The sequence below is a fragment of the Notamacropus eugenii genome, chromosome 5, assembly GCF_028372415.1.
Source record: "Notamacropus eugenii isolate mMacEug1 chromosome 5, mMacEug1.pri_v2, whole genome shotgun sequence".
Taxonomy (NCBI): Eukaryota; Metazoa; Chordata; class Mammalia; order Diprotodontia; family Macropodidae; genus Notamacropus; species Notamacropus eugenii.
The window spans coordinates 42511828-42532376 of record NC_092876.1 but is presented as its reverse complement, the minus strand read 5'-3'; positions in this window follow the sequence as shown (position 1 = coordinate 42532376).

The following is a 20549-nucleotide window of genomic DNA, read 5'->3' as shown; positions in this document are numbered from 1 at the left end:
AACTTTATTCAAAAATTCTACATTAAAAAAAATAAAGCAAAGATGTAGTTATGTCTAATAAGATAAAACTGCACTATGAAGATACATGTTGTATAAAAGTAGGAATACACAGCAAAAACTTGGTTCACAACGAAAGTTCATAAGATATTAAAAATTGTGTGAACATTGAATATCCATAGGTATATATACATAACAATTGCTTTAAATAAATATGATTATAGGCTGTTCTTAATATTTACCTAGATATCCTTTGATTCATTCATCCATATTGATTTACTGGTAGAATTTTGTATATAATTATTTCCTCTATAATTCACTTACTACACAATTGTTAAAAAATGACAAGCAATGATACTGCAAAAAAAGACAAAATTGTAAGTTGCATAGTCAGTACCCAGATCCCCTTCTTGGCTCTGGGCTGACTTCTGGACTGTTAAATTCCAATAATTTGTACTTATCTCACTCTACCTCAGCCCTCCATAATATATACTGAATATCTCCTTACCTGGAAAGTAAGAGAGGGCGTGACCCATTCTAGCCAAGTCTAGAAAGGAGGTATTTATTAAACACTTACTATTGGGTAGATGGGTAACACAGTGAATAGAGTGTCACTCCTGGAGTCAGAAAGACTCATTTTCCTGAATTCAAATCTGGCCTCAGACACTTACTAGCTGTGTGACCCTGAACAAGCCACTTAGCTCTGTTTACCTCCATTTCTTCACCTGTAAAACAAGCTCAGGAAGGAAATGGCAAACCACTCCAGTATTTTTACTAAGGGAACACCAAATGGGGCCATGTATATTTGAATATGTCTAAACAACAATACCAAATGTTATGTTCTAAGTGATGAAGATATAAAGTAAGTGAGTAGGGGCAACGATCCATTCTCTGAAGGGAGGTCACAGCCTAATGGGAAAGCCAACATGAAAATAACTATGAACAAACAAGATGCAGACAAGACACTAAGAAGATAATCAATAGAGAGGAGACACCAGCATTATGTGGAATCTGGAATGAAAGTCAAAAATGATTTTATTCTTTCAGAGGTAGGTAATAAATTACTGATAGATAGATATATTTATAAACATTTATATGCATAGAAATATAGATAATATATAGACATAGATATAAATAAGACAGGGACAAAACCTGAAATTTCATGGTAAAAAAGAATTCCTAGGTAAATCAATTCCCAATACCAATGCAGGCTGAGGTTTTCTTTGCAACTTATATTCTTGGGGATTTATTGTTCTAGAACACAGAGAGTTTAAGTGACTTTCCCATGGGACGTTTATCCAGTATGTGTCAGAGACCAGACTGAAAACTAAAGTTTCCAGCCATAAAAGCTAACTGTTCACTGTACCATACTGCTTTATCACTATGAACATGTGCATGTGCATATACACACATACACACACACACAGGGAGAGAGAGAGACAGAGAGAATGTGTATATGTATTATAACCAAAAACATCTTGAGATATATTTTGTACACATGAATATGTGTATGTGAATATTTGTATTGGTTTACTTAGATGCACATATACATATACACATATATGTATGTGTGTGCACACACATATATGTATGTGTGTGCACACACAAGTACAGACATCCAGATGACACAGTGGATAGAGTACTGTACCTGGAATCAAGATGACTACTCTTTGTGAGTTTATATCTAGACTCAGATATTTGCTAGCTGCCTGACCATGGACAAGTCCCTTAATTCTATTTGCTTCAATTCCTCCTCTGCAAATTGTGTTGGAGAAGAAAGTGGCAAACCAAAGAAAAGACCAAATGGAGTCATGAAGAATCAGACACAACTGAAAAATAACTCAAAACCAACAACATGTGCGTATATGCCTAAGGGAAGTGTAATATTGTATCTTCAGAGAAATGAATGACTGGAGGGTAATGCCTATAGTAAGGGAAAGTAGTAATCAGTGAATAATTCTTGAACTTCAGAAGCGTTGACACAATATCACAAAAATTCAAGTAAGCCCCACTAATCTTTCTCAATACTACATGCTGAATGTCCTCTCTCTAGTGGATTTATTGGAGGACAAATTCAAGGTAAAGAGATACAAAATGAGTTGCGATCTACATATTTAGAGGAATTTAAGTACCTACTTTGTGTAGAGCATATACTATGTACCTACTTGATGTATTTTAGATATCTCAAACTCTATATGTTAAAAACATAACTCATTATTTTTCTGAGAACTGATTGATGATCATCAGGGTGATTATTTATAGCCGAAAAATCAGCAAGCACTACATATTAGGGCATATTACCTGACTTTTAAAATTGTTTAGACTAAGTTAATGATTAATAACAGAAATAAAACTTGAAAGTAGGGAGTGAACTTTTTTTAAGGAGAACCTGATTGTTAAAAATTTGCCAGAACACTCCATATTTTATAAACCATCTTTGAGCCCATGAAGAGTGCAGTAGAAGGCTCAGTGAAAGAAGTCGTCACCAGACCAGAGGCTGGTGATTGTAGGATTAGTTATAATAATATGATACTAATTCAAATATAGCATTTTAAGTTTTGTGAAGTACTTTACATTCATTATCTCATTTGAGCCTGAAAACTTCCTTGCTCCCAGACACCCAAGCACACAACCTCAGTATCATCTTCAATGTCTGTCTTCAGATAATCATACATATATAATCTATTGCCAAATTCTTTCGTTTCCATCTTCATAATATCTCCCTTATATCTCTCTCTCTGTTCATACAACTACCATATCAGTTCAGATGCTCATCACCTCTAATCTGGATTATAACAATAGCTTCCTAAAGTGTGTCACTGCTTGATGTTTCTCTCACTTCTATCCACCATCCAATCAGCTGTCAAAGTCACTTTCTCCAGGGTTAAGTCTGACTGTGTTACTACTTCATTAAATGAGTTCCAGTGGCTCCCTATTGACTCCAATATGAAATATAAAGGTTTTGTTTGGCATTTAAAGCCCTTGACAACCTGATCTCTCACTATCCCGTTTTCTTACACCATCCACACATTTGCACTATCTGTACTGGTTTTCTCAATCTTCCAACATAACATTCCATTTGCCATCTCTGTGTTTGTTGAACTAGATGTTCAAAATGGTTTGAATGCTCTGCACTTTCTTCTTCACTTTCTTGGTCAAATCCCACCTTGTGCAGGAGACGTATCTTGACCCTTGGAGTTGCTAGTGCTCTTCTGAGATTATCCTCCAAAAACTCTGAATGTGGAGATAGCTTAGATGAATCATACATATATTGCTCAACTTCGAGTTGGGAAGACAAATTCAAATTCTAGCTCAGATACTAGTTATGTGATTAACCTCTCTCAACCTTAGTTTCTTCATCTTTAAGATGGGTATAGTAATAGTATTTACTTCACAGTTTTGACATAAGGAATAAAATGAGATATGTATAAAGTGTTTTGTGAATTTTAAAGCGCCCTATAAATGTTAGTTATTATTGTTATTTTTTCAACCTCATTATAAACTACTTTGCTTCTCAGATTCTATGATTGAATAGACTTTGCTCTTCATGCACAACATTTCATCTCTGATCTCCACACCACTGTACTGGCCTCTATCCATGCCATGTTTACTTTATTCTCATATAATTTTTCTCTTCTTTTGGGAAATTACTTCAAGTAGCACCTTCCACATGAAAAAAAAATGATATCCTAAGAGAATCAATGAAAAGAAATTCTAGGGAAGATGGCCTAGCCATAGCAGATCTTAAATGGTATTATAAAGCAGAAAACATCAAAACTGTTTAGTACTGGCTAAGAAAAAGAGGGGTGGATCAATGGATTAGGTTAGGTAAACAAGGGATAGTAGTCAGTTACAGCAATCTACTGTTTGATAAAACGAAAGACCTTAGCTTTGCGATAAGAATTCAATATTTGTCAAAATCTGCTGGGAAAACTGAAAAATAGTATAGCAGAAACTGAGCATAGACCAATGTCTGACACCATACACAATATTAGATTACAAATGGGTACATGATATGGATATAAAGGCTGATACTATAAACAAATTAGGGGAGCAAGAAATAGTTTATCTGTCAGATTTATGGAGAAGGGAAGATTTTATGATCAAGCAAGAGAAAGAGAACATTATGAAAGGCAAAATGGATAATTTTGATTACACTAAATTGAGAAGTTTTTGCACAAATGAAGCCAATGCAATCAAAATTAGGAGGGAAGCAGTAAACTGGGAAAGAATTTTTTTTTAAAACTAATATATGTGATAAAAACGTCATTTCTAAAATGTATAGAGAACTGAGTCAAATTTACAAGAATACAAGTTATTCTCCAATTAACAAATTGTCAAAGGATATGAACAGGCAGTTTTCAGAGGAAGAAATTAAAGCTACATATAGTCATATGAAAAAATGCTCTAACTCACTGTTGATTAGAGAGATGTAAATCAAAACAACTGGGAGCTACCATATCACATCTATCATATTGTCTAACACGAAAAAAAGGAAAATAATAAATGTCAGTGATGTGGGAAAGTTGGAACATTAATTCATTGTTGGTGGAACTGTGAGATGATCCAGCCATTCAGGAGGGAAAATTTGGAACTATGCCCAAAGTGCTATGAAATGTACATACTCTTTCACATAGCAATACTGTTTCTAGGGCTGAATCCCAAAGAAATAATAAAAATGGGAAAATAATTCACATGCACAAAATTATTTACAGCAGCTCTTTTTATGATGGCCAAGAACTGGAAATCAAGGGGATGCTCGTAAATTAGGGAATGGTTGAACAAGAAATGATGAACAGGTGGACTTCTGAAAATCTTGGAAAGACTTTTATGAACTGATACTGAGAGAAATGAATAGAACCAGGAGAACATTGGTCACAGAAACAGCCACAGTGTGTGAGGACTGATTTTGATATATGTAACCCTTTTCAACAATCTGAGGACATAAATAACCCCAAAGGACTCATGATGGAAAATGCCACCCATAGGGGATGACGCCAACATGGTGGAGTAACAGTAAGGACTTGCTAGTGCTCTCCCCCCAAACCCAGCCAAATTCCTGTAAAAAAAGACTCTAAACAAATTCTGGAGCTGCAGGACCCACAGAATGATGGAGTGAAGCAAATCCCTATCCCAAGACAATCTGGAAAGTAACCAGGAAGTGTTTATCACACCTTGCTGGGAGAAGAACACAGTGCAGTGTGGGCCAATTCAGCACAGACATGACCTGAGCAGGTTTTCAGGGGACTGAATCTCGGACTCCTGTGGCAGTTTGCAGACTTTATGACCCCAGACTACCAAGCACAAATTGGAAGATCAGTGGATAAAACCTGTGGGACCTGTGTAAGATGGTAGAGGGATCAGACCCCAATCCCAGAGTGATGGAGAGAGCTGAGGAGCCTGCTGAGAAGGAACTCATGGCAGTAGCAGCACAGACAGGGGCAGCAGCAGCAACTGTTTCTGGATATCTAGTCCCACAGATTGTGTGTGTGTGTATATGGGGGAATCTAACAACTGAAAATACACACACCCCAAACCAACTGGAAGCAGAGAACTACCTAAAGTGCTCAAAAAAAAACAAGTAAATAGCTGAGAAAATGAACAAAAACTGGAAAAAGAGTAAGACTATAGAATCTTACTTTGGTGACAAGGAAGACAAAAGTATACAAACAGAAAACAACAAAGTCAAAGCACCTACATCCAAAGCCTCCAAGAAAAATATGAATTGGTCTCAGGCCATGGAAGAGCTCAAAAAGTGTTGGGACTGGAAGCTCAATTCCGTGTGGACGGTCTCGGGCGGGTAAAAGTGGGACTTCTAAATCTTAGAGTCTTAAGAGGCCCTCCATGAACAGCGGGGGTTCGAGAAGGTCAGACTGAGCTAGCTCGGCTAGCTCGGGTATTTCCGCCTCTCCCTCAGAGATACCTGATGGGTGGAATCTCCCTGCCCTCAAGGTTGTCCCGGATTGGAGCACACCTAGTTACCTAACAGCATGGTATTGAGATGCAAACTGTGTGGCTGAAGATTAAGTAGGATTGAGGAAGCCAGAAAGCTCTCTCTTAGCACGTGTGGAGCCAAAGAGAAAAGTAGGGCTCCGCTTCTTTTCTTTCCTCTCTCCCCTCCCCCTCTCTCCCCGCTTGTACTTCTACTTCCAATCCCTTAAGCTTAGCCTCCTTAGGAAATCTCCCCCTCTTCCTCCTAAGGAAGATCTCCCTGCATTTGTAACCCAGACCCTGAAATAAAGCTCAACCCCTGTTTGACTCTGGAATGTCCTTTCTCTCATACGTTTATCCGGTTTGGCCAACTGAAGACCTGGGACAGGTAAGAAAGACTCGGGTAGCCCAATACAGGCCTCTAGGCTTGGCAAAAAAGGATTTTGAAAATCAAATAAGAGAAATAGAGTAAAAATCGAGAAATGAGAGTTATGCAAGGAAATCATGAAAAACGAGTCAACTGCTTGCTAAAGGAGACCCCCAAAAAAATGCTGAAGCAAATAGTACTTTAAAAAATAGACTAAACCAAATGACAAAAGAGATCCAAAAAGCCAATGGAGAGAAGCATGCCCTAAAAAGCAGAATTGGCCAGATGGGAAAGGAGATCCAAAAGCTCACTGAAGAAAATAATTCCTTAAAGATTAGAATGGAGCAGATGGAAGCTAATGACTATGAAAAATCAAAAAAAAAAATTACAAAAGAAAGCCAAAGGAATGAAAAAATATCAGACAATGTAAAATATATCATTGGAAAAAAAACAACTTACCTAGAAAATAGATTCAGAAGAGGGAATTTAAAAATTATTAGACTACCTGAAAGCCATGATAAAAAAAAAAAAAACCTAGACATCATCTTTCAAGAAATTATCAAGGAAAACTGCCCTGATATTCTAGAACCAGAGGGTAAAATAGATATTTAAGGAATCCACCAATCACCTCATGAAAGAGATCCCAAAAGGAAAACTTCTAGGAATATTGTAGCCAAATTCCAGAGTTTCCAGGAGGTCAAGGAGAAAATATTTCAAGCAGCCAGAAAAAAAACAATTCAAATATTGTGGAAATACAATCGGGAAAATACAAGATCTAGAAGTTTCAACATTAAGAGATCAGAGGGCTTGGAATATGACATTCCAAATGTCAAAGGAACTAGGATTAAAACCAAGAATCACCTACACAACAAAACTGAGTATAATACTTCAGGGGAAAAAATGGTCATTCAATGAAATAGAGGACTTTCAAGCATTCTTGTTGAAGCCACCAGAACGAAATAGAAAATTTGACTTTCAAACATAAGAATCAAGAGAAGTATGAAAAGTTAAGCAGGAAAGAGAAATCATAAGGGGCTTACTAAAGTTGAACAGTTTTCATTTCTCCGTGGAAAGATATTTGTAACTCTTGAGACTTTTCTCAGTATTAGGGTAGTTGGAGGGATTATATACATATAGACAGAAGGCACAGGGTGATTTGAACAGGAAGGTATGATATCTAAAAAAATAAAATTAAGGGATGAAAGAATATATTGGGAGGAGAAAGAGAGAAATTGAATGGTACAAATTATCTCACATGAAATAGTCAAGAAAAAGCTTTTTCAATGGAGGCAAAAAGGGGGAAGTAAGAGGGAAAGAGTGAGCCTTTAATCACATTTGGCTTAAGGAGGGAATAACATGCACACTCATTTTGGTAGGAATATCTATCTTACATTACAGGAAAGTAGGGGAAGGGAATAAGTGGGGGATGAGGGGAATGATAGAAGGTAGGGCAAATAGGAAGATGGGGGTAATTAGAAGAAAAGACCTTTGAGGAGGGATAGGGTCAAGAGAGTGAATATAATAAATTGGGGGCAGAATAGGATGAAGGGAAGTATAGTTAGTCTTTCAAAACATGACTCTTATGTGGAAGTGTTTTTCATAACTACAAATGTATAACATATTGAATTGCTTGCCTTCTCTGTGGGGATGGGTGGGGAGGGAGTAAGGGAGAGTAGTTAGAACTCAAAGTTTAAAAAAGAAATGTTAAAAAATTGTTTTTACATGCAACTGGGAAATATATACAGACCATGGGGTACAGAAATCTATCTTGCCCTACAACGAAATAGAGGCCATGGGGATAAGGGAAGGGAGGGGTGTGATAGAAGGGAGGGCAGATTGGGGGAAGTGGTAATCAGAATGCACACTGTCTTGGGGTGGGTGGAGGGGAGAGATGAAGAGAAAATTTGGAACTCAAAATCTTGTGGAAGTGAATGTTGAAAACTAAAAATAAATTTTTAAAAATGGAATAAACATCAATCAGAGAAACTTTCTTCAAAGATGACTTTCCCAAGATTTCAATTTTTCTTCTAATTTTAGTTGTACTCATTTTATTTGAACAAAAGCTTTTTAAATTTTCTGTAATTAGAATTGTCTATTTCACCTCATCTGAACTTAACAAACTCTTGTTGGTCATAAATTCTCCCCCTTATCTATTCACATATCTAACAGGTAATTTCTTCTAAGCACCTCCAGTTTATTTATGATGTCACCACTTATGGCTAAATCATGCGCCCATTTGGTATATGTTGTGAAGTGCTGTTTTATTTGTAATTTATGCAAACCTGTCTTCTAATTTTCCCAACACTTTTATCAAATAGCAGGATCCTTGACTTTATCAAATATTAGCTACTATGCTTATTTGCCTTTGTGTGTTGCATGCCTAATATGTTCTCTGATCAACATGTCTCTCATCCAGTACCAAATTGTTTTGTTTATTATTGATTTTTCATATTAATTTTAGATCCAATACTGTTAGGCTTCATTCTTTCTCAATACTTCTCATTAATTTCTTTACTACTATCAATTATTCTTTCTTCAGATGTGCCAGGCCTAGAGGCCTGTGTGGGCTACCCGAGTCTTCTTACCTCACCTCCGAGGTCTTCGGTTGGCCAAAACTGGATGCTCATATGAGAGAAAGGACGTTCCAGAGTCGAACAAGGGTTGACCTGTATTTCAGGGTCTCGGTTACAAGTGCAGGGGAGTCTTCCTTAGGAGGAAGAGGGGGAGATTTCCTAAGGAGGCTAAGATCTTAAGGGATTGAAAGTAGAAGTACAAGCGGGGAGAGAGGGGGAGGGGAGAGAGGAAAGAAGAGAAGCGGACCCTACTGTCCTCTTGGCTCCTCATGTGCTAAGAGAGCTTTCAGGCTTCCTCAATCCTACTTAACCTTCAGCCGCACAGTTTGCATCTCAATACCGTTCTGTTAGATAACAATAGTGTGCCCAGATCCGGGACGACCTCGAGGGCAGGGAGACTCCACCCATCACGTATCTCCCGGGGAGAGGCGGAAATACCCGAGCTAGCCGAGCTAGCTCAGTCTGACCTTCTCGAATCCCCGCTGTTCATGGAGGGCCTCGTAAGACTCTAAGATTTAGAAGTCCCACTTTTACCCGCCCGAGACCGTCCACACGGATTTGAACTTCCAATCCCAACACAGATGAATTTCATTATTGGCTTTATTTTCTAGTTCCATATTATAATTCTGGTTCCACAAAGTTCTATGAAGAAGTACTTTACTAGTTTAATTGATATGATACTAAGTAAGTAAAATAATTTAGATAGTATTTGAATTTGTATTGCATTTGTTGAATCCATTGATTAGTAATCAGCATTTGATCAATTATTTAGTTTCCTTCATTCATTATTTTTGTTGTATTCATATAGATCTTATATATGTCTTGGCAAGTAGATTCCTAAGTATTTTATGCTTTTCATATTTATTTTAAATGAAATTTCTCTTTAGATCGCTTTCTGCTGGACTTTGTTGGTAATATACAGAATTACTGATGATGTATTTATTTTACGTAGTGCAATGTTGTTGAAGTTGTTAATTGCTTTGGTTACTTTTATTTACTTACTTATCTTTATTCTCTAAGGATATCAAAGGAAATCATCACATCATCTGAAAAAATGACAATATTGGTTGTTTTTAGAGTGTGTGTGTTTTCTCAATTTCTTTTTCCTTGTCTTATTGTTATTGTTCTTGAATAGTAATTATAAAAGTGGGATTTTGGCCTTACCCTTGTCCTTGTTCAAAATGCCTCTAGTTTATTTCCATTAAAGATAATGCTGCCACTTTATGTTAATTAGTAACTACTTATGATATTTGTTAAATTTTGCTTATTTCTACGCTTTGTAGTTAGTTTAACAAGAATAAGGCTTTATTTTCTCAAAAATATTTTTCTTGCATCTATTGATATAATAATACAATTTTTACTGTTATTATTCTTAATATGATCAATTACGTTTGTAGTTTTCCTAATAATGAACCAGCCCAGGATTCCTGGTATAAATTTAGCTGGGTCATTGTGTGTATTTACAGAAATATTGTGCTGTAGTATCCTTGCTAATATTTTATTTAAAAATTTTATATCAATATTCATTAGAAATATTAACATATACTTTTCCTTTTCTACTTCGAATCTCTTTAGTTTAGAAATCAAGACCATATTTGCGTCAGAGAATATGACAGGATATTTTTCTTTTGATATTTTTCAAATAGTTTATATGCTATTGGAACAAATTATTCTTTAACTATTTAACAGAATCCACTTGTAATTCCCTCTGGCCACTTTTTCCTTTGAGTATGGGGGAGAACAGGGGCATTGCTCCATTGTTAGTGAAGGACAGTAGAAGAAACAGCTTATGGAGACATTTTTGTGCATGGGTATACACACAAACACACACATATATACATACATATATATACATATAGGTATAAGAGAAAATACTTCCTAACAATGAGAGATGTCTCAAAGCAGAATGGGTGGCCATGGAAAGTAGCAGAGGTCTTCAAGTAAAGATCAGTTTACTATTTGCTGGAACATTGAAGAATGGATTTCTAAGGTGCAGATCGAACTGGGTGACCCTTGATGCCCCTTTCAGAGATTCCATATATCCTGTCTATCCAGAACAACAGAATTCAGTAGCCTTGATCTGGTGGTTGCAAATTACTTATATTTTCGGGGGGGGGGGGGGGCATATAGGATATTTAGGGAAGACTAACGCCTTTTGGGTGAGTGCATACACAATACTTCTCATGGTTGTTTATCTACCTTTTATAGATTGCCACCCACCTTTTACCCCACAAAAGCAGTAGTATGTGTAGCAACCACACCCAAGTAAACCAACCCAGCAGAAAGGCTAAATGAGGTTAAGCATACCTGATAGACCTCCAACTCATCAGTGAGTTAGGGGAATGTATTCTCCAAGCATTTGAGTGCATGGGTGAGAACAATTTGCTCCAAAAGCCATGAGGGTGAATGAAACAGGCACTCTGGAATGCTTAGACTTGGGCAGACGTTGAAGACAACAGTTATTCACTAAATCTTGAACCATCACCAGTCATCTTGACCTTTACCTTGTCATTGAACTTCAATGACTCTAGAAGAAAGAGTGAGTCTGATGACATTATACAACTCTACCTTACTTAAATCCAATTCATGCACAGGTCAAGACATTACCCCAGGATGTTACTTGTCGTCTTCGAAAATGAAGAATAAAGGAGGAATTAGGTAGCACAGTTAATAGAGCACCAGCCCTGGAGTCAGGAGGACCTGAGTTCAAATCTGGTCTCAGTCACTTGACACTTACTATCTGTATGACATTGAACATGTCACTTAACCATGATTACTTTGCCTCGCCCTCAAAAAATATGAAGAATGAACAACAGTGTTGTTTAAGTGTGGATCTAAATGTAGATATCATAGGAAAAGGTGCAGGATAAAGATGAATAAAACTCTAATTCAATTCAGCAAACATTTGTCAGAGATTTACTATTTATGGAAGTCACTTTCCTAGACTTTAAAAGTACATAGAAAAAATTGAACCAGGTCATGTCCTAAAAAGGTTATCATTTTATTAGAGGGAGATATATATACAATTCATATACAGGAAAATACAAAGTAATTTGTAATTTTTACAAAGGAAATCTCCCTGATTTCAGAGAGAGAGAGAGACAATCATAGGAAGGGACAAGATCAAGGATCAAGAGTCAGATCTTACAGAAGGTGTCAGCTGATTGGAATTTTAGAGGAAGCTAAGCATTCCATGAGGCAGAGGTAAAAAAAAAAAAAAAAAGCAATAAATCCTTGCTGGGGGAAATGATCAAAAAGTGAAAAGAGCAGAACCAAATGGTGACTTTCAAGGTAATAAATAAATCAGTGAATCTGATGGGAGTAATTCACCATCTGGTGACATGCTTCATTTTTCTATTGATAGAAAGCTTGTGGAAACTCATTGTTGCTGGAAATTAAAGATGAATCCATTAGTCAGACTATTTAAGGCTATTTGTATTCAGATTATGACTTCCCCCATTTAGGCTGTAGCAGATCATGTTCTCTTCTCAAAATCACTTTCCTGCTCCTTACTGTGTCTGGCTAGGAGAGTCTGGCCATGAATGACAGGGTAGAAAAGTTGACAGGGAGCCATCATTTCTCTCTTTCTGACACCATTAAATGAATGTGAGCTATAAGAAAAATACTCCAGGTTATGTTTACTTCAAGAGATTGAACTTTCCTTCTGCACATATTTCTTTCCTTCCCCTTCAAAGGAGGACTCTTTGTCTCTTCTCATTTTCTTCAAGTTATGGTCCATTCTTGTAACCTTATTGGCTGGAAATGAATGGGAAACAAATGTGAATTTTCTAGTTTAGTAGGCTCTTTTCAGTCTTGTCTGTTTTTTGTTTTTTGGTTTTTTTTTTTTTAAGGAGGACAAGAACTTGACTGTGACATTGGTAGTGGTAAACTAATAAGGCCACATTCCTCAAATCTATTAGGAATTGTGGGGGCCAATCTACCCCATGTGCAAGAGCATTTATCCTCCAGGAACATGGAGAAAATAAGGCTTTTGCCATCCTTTAGTGGAAAGACCCTGGACATGGAGTCAGATGAGACCCAACTCCAAATCTTTATTGTGATACCTCCTTGTTGTATGATAAACTTACTCCCTCTTGAACATTTTTATCCTTATTTGTAAAATGAGAATAACAATACCTTTTTGTTACAAGTAGAAATTTTGCAAGTTGTAAAGCCTGACTGAGATAATTTTTGCAAAGCACTTTGTAAACTTTTAAGTGCTAAGCTAATGTAAGTTATTATTATTCTTGAACTCTTTCAAGTTTCAAAAAGCCCTGCTTAGTTCTAGCATTCTGGGATTTAGTAAACAAAATGTGTAATTTTCCCACTAAATATCCATTGTAATTTTATAGACTCTGATTATATGCCTTCTCTTTGCTGCTGATTAGTCATTTCTCCATCATGTCTTACTCCTTATAACCCCTTTTGTGATTTTCTTGGCAAAGATACTGGAGTAGTTTGATGTGCCCTATATTAACTCATTTTACAGATGAGGAAACTGATGCAAACAGGATTAAGTGACTTGCTCTGAGTAACAGAGCTATTAAGTAAGTGTCTGAAGCGGGATTTGAACTCAGGAAGACTTATCTTCCTGTCTGCAAGTTTGGTGTTCCAACCTTTATGCCACCATCCCTTCTTAGCCTCTGTCTTCTCCAAATGAAGAGTTCTTTTTTTCTCTCTGCTTTTTTTTTTTTTAATAAACCAGAGTAAGATAGATAGTGTGAATATTAACCTATATACAGGACTAGCTTCAAATAAGCATTAACTCTCAATTTGAAATCTAGACTGAAGTTTCCAAATGCTAGGCCACTTGGGCACATCTCACAGATGTCCTTAATTTTCTCATTATTCTTGAACTTTTTTTGGGGGGGGGAGTGAGGCAATAGGGATTAAGTGACTTGCCCAGAGACACATAGCTAGTATCTTGGACAATTTTTGACACTCAGAGTAGTGGATGTTACCATAATGGAGAGTAATAATGACAGGGAGGCAGAGCTAGAGAGACAGAATAGACAAACATAGGGAAAAGAAGAAGAAAAAAGGAGAAGTAAAGGGCAGAGCAGGAAGCAAAGGAGAGACAATTACATTAGAAAGAATTTCTTGTAATAGAATGGGTGGAGAGGGAAAGGAAAATTCTTTGCTCTTAGCCTCAGCCTTCTACCCTCTCCCACCCTTGACCATAGAAGGTCTTAGTGAACTTTGGAAGACTAGAATGTTTCAAATTTTCGTTATTATCCTAGCAGCTTACCCTCCAGAGAACTGACTGGCATCAGTGCCTTAGTGTCTGCATCAGGAGAAATAATAGAGTGGGTGTAATGAATAAAGGGATTTTCAAGACTCACTGAGTCTCTGCCCAGAAGAAAATTATACTATACTGAAAGGAAATATCTCTAGGAATGTAATAAAATGATTTTCCCAAAAATGTGTGTAGTTTCCCCTTTACCACCTTGTTGCATCTAAACTTAATCCCATTTTCCCCTGCATGTGGTCCATACTTTCAGAAAGGTGTGTCACAGACTTTTGGTAGGATGTTTTGTATTAACTATTGTTACCATACTATTTTAGTGAATATCTTCTTACTAAAGTGCTAAATAAATTCTAGCTATTATTTTTATGTTTTCAAAGGTAATGCAATTTGCTTGACTAGGTCAACTAATAATTGTTAAAGGGGAATCATGAATTATATTATTAGAAGCAAAATCTGAATCTTTTTTTAAGTTTATTTTTCATTTTTAACACAGTTCATAAGACATAAAACAATTCCAACTTTTGGTCATATGATGCTTCTTTTTAAAGAATTTACAACATAGACCAAAAAAGAATTTTTTTAAAACATTAACCAACTGAGACACAAATAATATTTATGTTTGCTAACTTCACAAGCCCTTGACCTAATTATCTCCACAGTATTACTAAGAATTAAAGTACCCTAACTTATTGTTGTTGATCTAAAGTCCTAAGCTTAATAGCTTAATTTTAGACTTAACCTCGGATGTTCCCCTACCAACAATATATAATTTAATAGGTCTGTTATTAAGCTTACAAATTTTTTGACTATAGGAAAGTGCCGCTAAGAGTAGGGACATTGCGAGAAATAATATCTTCCCAACTTCATGTCAATTCCAGACAGGAGTAGATTGTCAACTTTCATTCAGTCAGGCTTAAAGTCTGCCAGGTGAGGAAACTGAGTCAGGAGAATCCTACCTCAGCCCAGGCTGAGTAGCCACTCTCCCACCCTTTCCATGAGATCACCATTTGCAGTTCATACCAGCATCTCACAGGCTTACTGGCATTATGGATTGGACGCTCAGACCTTTCTTGCTATCCATATCTGGAGTTAGACTCAGAAGAACAGTCACTTTATAGTTCCATAGCATCTTAAAATAGCAAGTTCCAATAACCAAGTTTTAAATATGACTATAATTTCACTTTGGTTAAGGAACATCTTTTGAGGCAAGTCTTAAATGGCTTACATGCCTTTCTATATGTGTTCTAGTTTCTGATTAAATGGTAATCACAAAATCAAATTTACCATTAAAGCCTTAACTTTTCCATCAATGTCAAATTTTACCCGAGGTTACCTTCCTCTAGGAAATTTAGACTAAAATTCTTTTCTCCAAACTAAAGATGGCATTGATTTATTCTCAGTAATTAATTCAGTCAATTGTTTTAGTACTAATTACTTTTACCTCACTTTGTAACATATCTAATTTTTCTCCCCATCACTCTCTTCCCCCTCCTCCTCACTTCCAAATACGGTGCACTCTGATTACTCCTTCCCTCAATGTACCCTCCCCTCTACCACACCCCACCCTTCCCTTTTCCCCATCTTCTCTCTTTTCTTGTACAGTAAGATAAACTTCTATAACCCATTCCCTGTATTTCTTATTTCCCGGTTATATGCAATAAAAATTCTCAACCTGTGTTGCTAATACTTTGAATTCCAACTTCTCTCCCTCCCTCCCTCCATACCCAATCCCACTGAGAAGGGAAGCAATTCAATAGAGACTAAATATGTGTCGTTTTGCAAAAGACTTCCATAATAATCTTGTTATGTAATACTAACTATATTGCCCTCTATCCTACTCTATCACCCCTTATTTTTTCCCTCATTTGATCTTGTCCCTTCCCAAAAAGTGTTTATTTCTAGTAACTCCCTTCTCCCATTTACCTTCCCTTCTATCATTCCCCTCACCTCATTTGTCACCTCCTCCCCTACTTTCCTGTGGTGTAAGACAGATTTTCATATCAAATTTAGTGAGCATATTATTCCCTCCTTCAGCCATGTGTGGAGACAGTAGCTTCAATTTTCCCCTCTCCCCTTCTACCTTTTCCTCTCCATTGAACAAGATTTTTCTTATCTCTTTTATGGATTATAGCCTGCCCCATTCCATTTCTCCCTTTCTCCTCCCAGTATTTTCATCTCTCACCCCTTAATTTTTATTTTATTTTGTGTGTGTGTGGATATCATCTCTTCTGACTCAGCAAACTTGTACTCTCTGTCTATATGTGTGCATGTATGTACAATCCCTCCACCTACCCAAATACTGAGAAAAGATTCAAGAGTTATAAATATTTTCTTTCCATGTAGTAATGTAAAAAATCTGGATCTTTAGTTACCATAAAACCCTAATTGGAATTGAATTTCCACAATGGGGACTCATATCATCAGGGGAGTGGAAATTGGCATAGTGGCTTCAGATTATGTGCTACATGAATATACATATGTTGTTCTCTAATTCATTGTGTCCCCAGTGAATTAATAAATATGTCATGCACTGGAAATGATGGAAAAATGGTATCCTGCAATGACTATAATGTGGCAAAATAAAGGATCCATAGGGAAGCTATGGTCACCTATTCCCTTAACTACCTGTGTACATCCCTGCCTCAATCATGTGGATCTGAGAATGATTACTCTCTGTAGTCTTATCATCAATTAACTTCTGACATCTTATAGGAGAATCAACCTGAAGCAAATCCATACTTTGAACAAGGGTGTTTAAGTACAGAAAAAAACACAACAACAACAACGACAACAACAACAACAATAACACTACATTGGGAATCACAGGACCTGAGATGGAATTCAAACTTTTATTTACTATTTGTATGAAGTTGAGAAGTTTATTTATGTTATCTCAATTTTAATTCCTCATCAATCAAGTCAGTAGACCAAATCTGTTCATTTTTCACTTTGTGACCTTAGTGAAATCACTTCTCCTTCATAAATCTTGTTTTCCTCATCAAAAAAGGAAAAGATTTGAATGAAATGATCTGTTTCCTTCTATCTCAAGTCAATAAACCAATATCTAAATCGGTACATTATTCAATTGATAGACATTTATTAAGTGCCTGCTGTGTGACAAGCTCTGGGTGAAGTTCTGGGAATACCAAAAGAGACACCTCAAGGATCTTACCATCTAATGGAGAGGACAACATGCAAACAAATATAAAGAAAGCAAAGTACATACAAAATAACTGGGTAAAAATAAGAGAGGAAAGGCACTCGAATTAAAAGGGGATGGAGAAAGTTTCCAGTAAAAAGAAGAATCTTGGTTGGGACTTAAAGGAATCCAGGGAGATGACTAGAGAGTGAGAAAAAAAGAGAACACTCAAGGCCTGGGGAACAGCCAGAGAGAGTTCCTGGAGCCAAGAAATGGAGTGTCTTATTCGTGCAGGTCAGTGTCAGTGGATTGAAAAAACTATCCACTACAGAGTAAATTAAAAACGTAGGGTCAAAGTTGCAAGGAGACAAGTTTTGATGTAAGGAAATGTAAAAAAATCCTCCTAACAAAATACAACGGGCTGATTGGCTGCCTCTCATGGGCTAACCATCAAATAAATGTTGGATAAAAAGTTGTTGGAAGTATGGCATGGGGGATTTTTGTTGTTTTTATATTTGGGGTTGGATGAGATGGGCCCCTGAAATATCTCTTAACTTTCTGATAGTCTAGATTCTGGCCCTTTTCACCTTGATTATATAAAATTTGAACTGTTTTTCCCATCTCTTGGTGTTGTTGTCAAGATAACATGACAAAACATTTCCATAGGTCCTTGCGAACCTTAAAGTGCTGTCCAAATCTTTGTTATTATTGTTACAACCTTCCTAATTGTCTTAAATTATCCTCTTCTCCGCTCACTTTGAAATACACACACGTGTGTGTGTGTGTGTGTGTGTGTATACATATATATATCACTTAATATGTTCTAGGTACTGTACTAAGTACTAGAGATACAAATACAAAAAAAGCAACTCAGTACCTTTCCCTAGGGAGTTAATACATCCCACATATGAAAGACAGTATTTATAAAGGCAAATGAGAAAAAAGAAAAAAGTAGTGGTATGTTTTTGAACTGGCTGGTGGGGGATGGAGGGAGGAGGAGGATTGTGGTTACAGAGGAAGCAGCATGGTATGGAGTTGGCTGAAAATCTTAGAAGACCTGGTTCTGGGGAGGATAATATGAAAACAAAGAACTAGCTTAAGCTTCTGATAGGAGAATAGAGATGGAGATGTATATGACAAATCAAATGATATCAATGAAATTTTGATGTTTTAATATATCTTTCCAGATTCAGTCTAATATTCTAGATTTTCAAGATTTTTTTTTTGGATTCCAGCTCAATTATCCATTGTATTAGCTATCTCTCCCAGGTTTGCATAATCTTAAAATTCAATATTACTAAATCTAATCTTCACATCTCTGCCACTGTGAAAATAATTAATAAACATTTCAAAAGATATATGATTTCCCCTGGGAGATGTTTTTCTGATGAAGACTTGGATTACTTTCATTCATTCATTCAATAAATTCTGAAGCTTTCTTTTTGACATCTGTATCATCATGATACATTTTTTTCTGTAAGAATAGCAAAAGATTCTTTAAAAAAAATGCTAGTACTTTTCCTTCGTTGATTATCTCCAATTTTCCCTTTATAGATCTCATTTATAGCTAGTTGTTCTCATCTTGTCTCACCCATTGGGCTATGGGTTACTTGAGAGGAAAATGGTTGTCATGTCCTTTCTTTGTATCCTTAACTGTCTTTACAATTCTGGACATATAGTGGAAATGTAAGAAATGCTTACTGACTTAATGACCACATATGCATATATATGTATACATATATATATATACATGTATATATACATATGTATACATATATATGTATATATACATGTATATATACATATATATACACACATATATATGTATATATACATATACACACACCCATACACAAATCTATGCATATATATATATACATATATATATAAAACATATACATACATGTATGCTCATTTTTATGTGTGAGTAGATGTGTTCATATGGCATAGGAGATAAAGAGCAATTCCTGTAGTCAAGAAAAAAAAATGAGTTTAATTCCCAACTTTGATGCATACTGGCTGTGTGAAGTGTTATACCTTCTTGTGTATCACCCTATAATTAACACGGAAGATACAAAAGCAAACAAACAAAACAAAACAAGCAAAAAAAAAAAAAATACAACACCATGATCAGTGCCCTCCAGAAGCTCACAATCTGATGGGGAGACTATGTGCAAACTACTACGTACATACAAGAAATAGACAGTATAAATGAGAGATTAATGTCTTAGCGAAGGTACTAAGTGGAGTACAGGAACATTCTCTAGTTGTAGTACAGTATGGACATATTAGGTTCTTAATAAATGCTTGTTGGTTGGTGGATTTAATAAAGCAATCTAGAATTTTCCTGGAAATGGAAGTCAAGTTCATTGACTTTCATATCTCATTCTCTTATTTCTTAAAAATTTATATTTTAGTTGATTTTTTAACATGAGAATATTTTTTTCTTCTTTAGTTTTGTGGCATCTCTCCTAGTCCCCTCAGTCTTTCAAGCTCTACCAGCAGTGGCTAAGCAATCACATTAGTTAGGTTTGTAGTTTTCCTTCATTTCTCAAGATCAGGTGGTGCTAATTCATCAGGACGGTCAAGAGATCTCTTAGTATCCCCCTTTCTTCTCTCAAGGATCAACTCTCTATTAACTCTTTTAGTTCTGTCATTTCTAGTCCAAAAATCATTCTTATTGGAGGGGAAAAAGAGGAGCAGAATCAAAAATAGTTTTACCTTCTCTCTGTTTACACTTACCATTGTCCTATGTATACAATCCTTTCTCTGATTCTCCTTTTTTCTCTTTTTCCCAATTCAGGTTTTTATGCTTTCAACATAGCTTTCCTTCCTAGCCTCTCTGCATTCTAAGCATTAGCATTCTTTACTCTGTTCTTCCAGGATGATGTTAACATTTGTATTCATCCTCTATTACCTGCCCTTACTTCTATCTTCTGTGCATTTCTTTTAGAAATCTGCTCTGGTTGGTACATTCTTTGCGTACCTCCTTATTTATTCCGACATTATCCATTGTTCTTCCCCATCATAATTGCTTCCCTTTATGTCCTCAGTAATTTGCCAGCCCCCTTGTGTTAGTTCATCTTGCTTATTGTCTAAACCTCGTCATTTTGGTTAGAATATTTTAGGCTTTCTGCTTTATTACTTGCTTTGTTTATTCAATTTTGGTTCCTGGAAAGTTCTGGCTATCTCAACAGTTATCCTTCTTTACAAATATTAGCCTCTCTGCAAAAGAACTGCTGAATATGCTTGGACAGAATTCTTTTCATTCCCCATCATTTAAAGTGTAAAGTC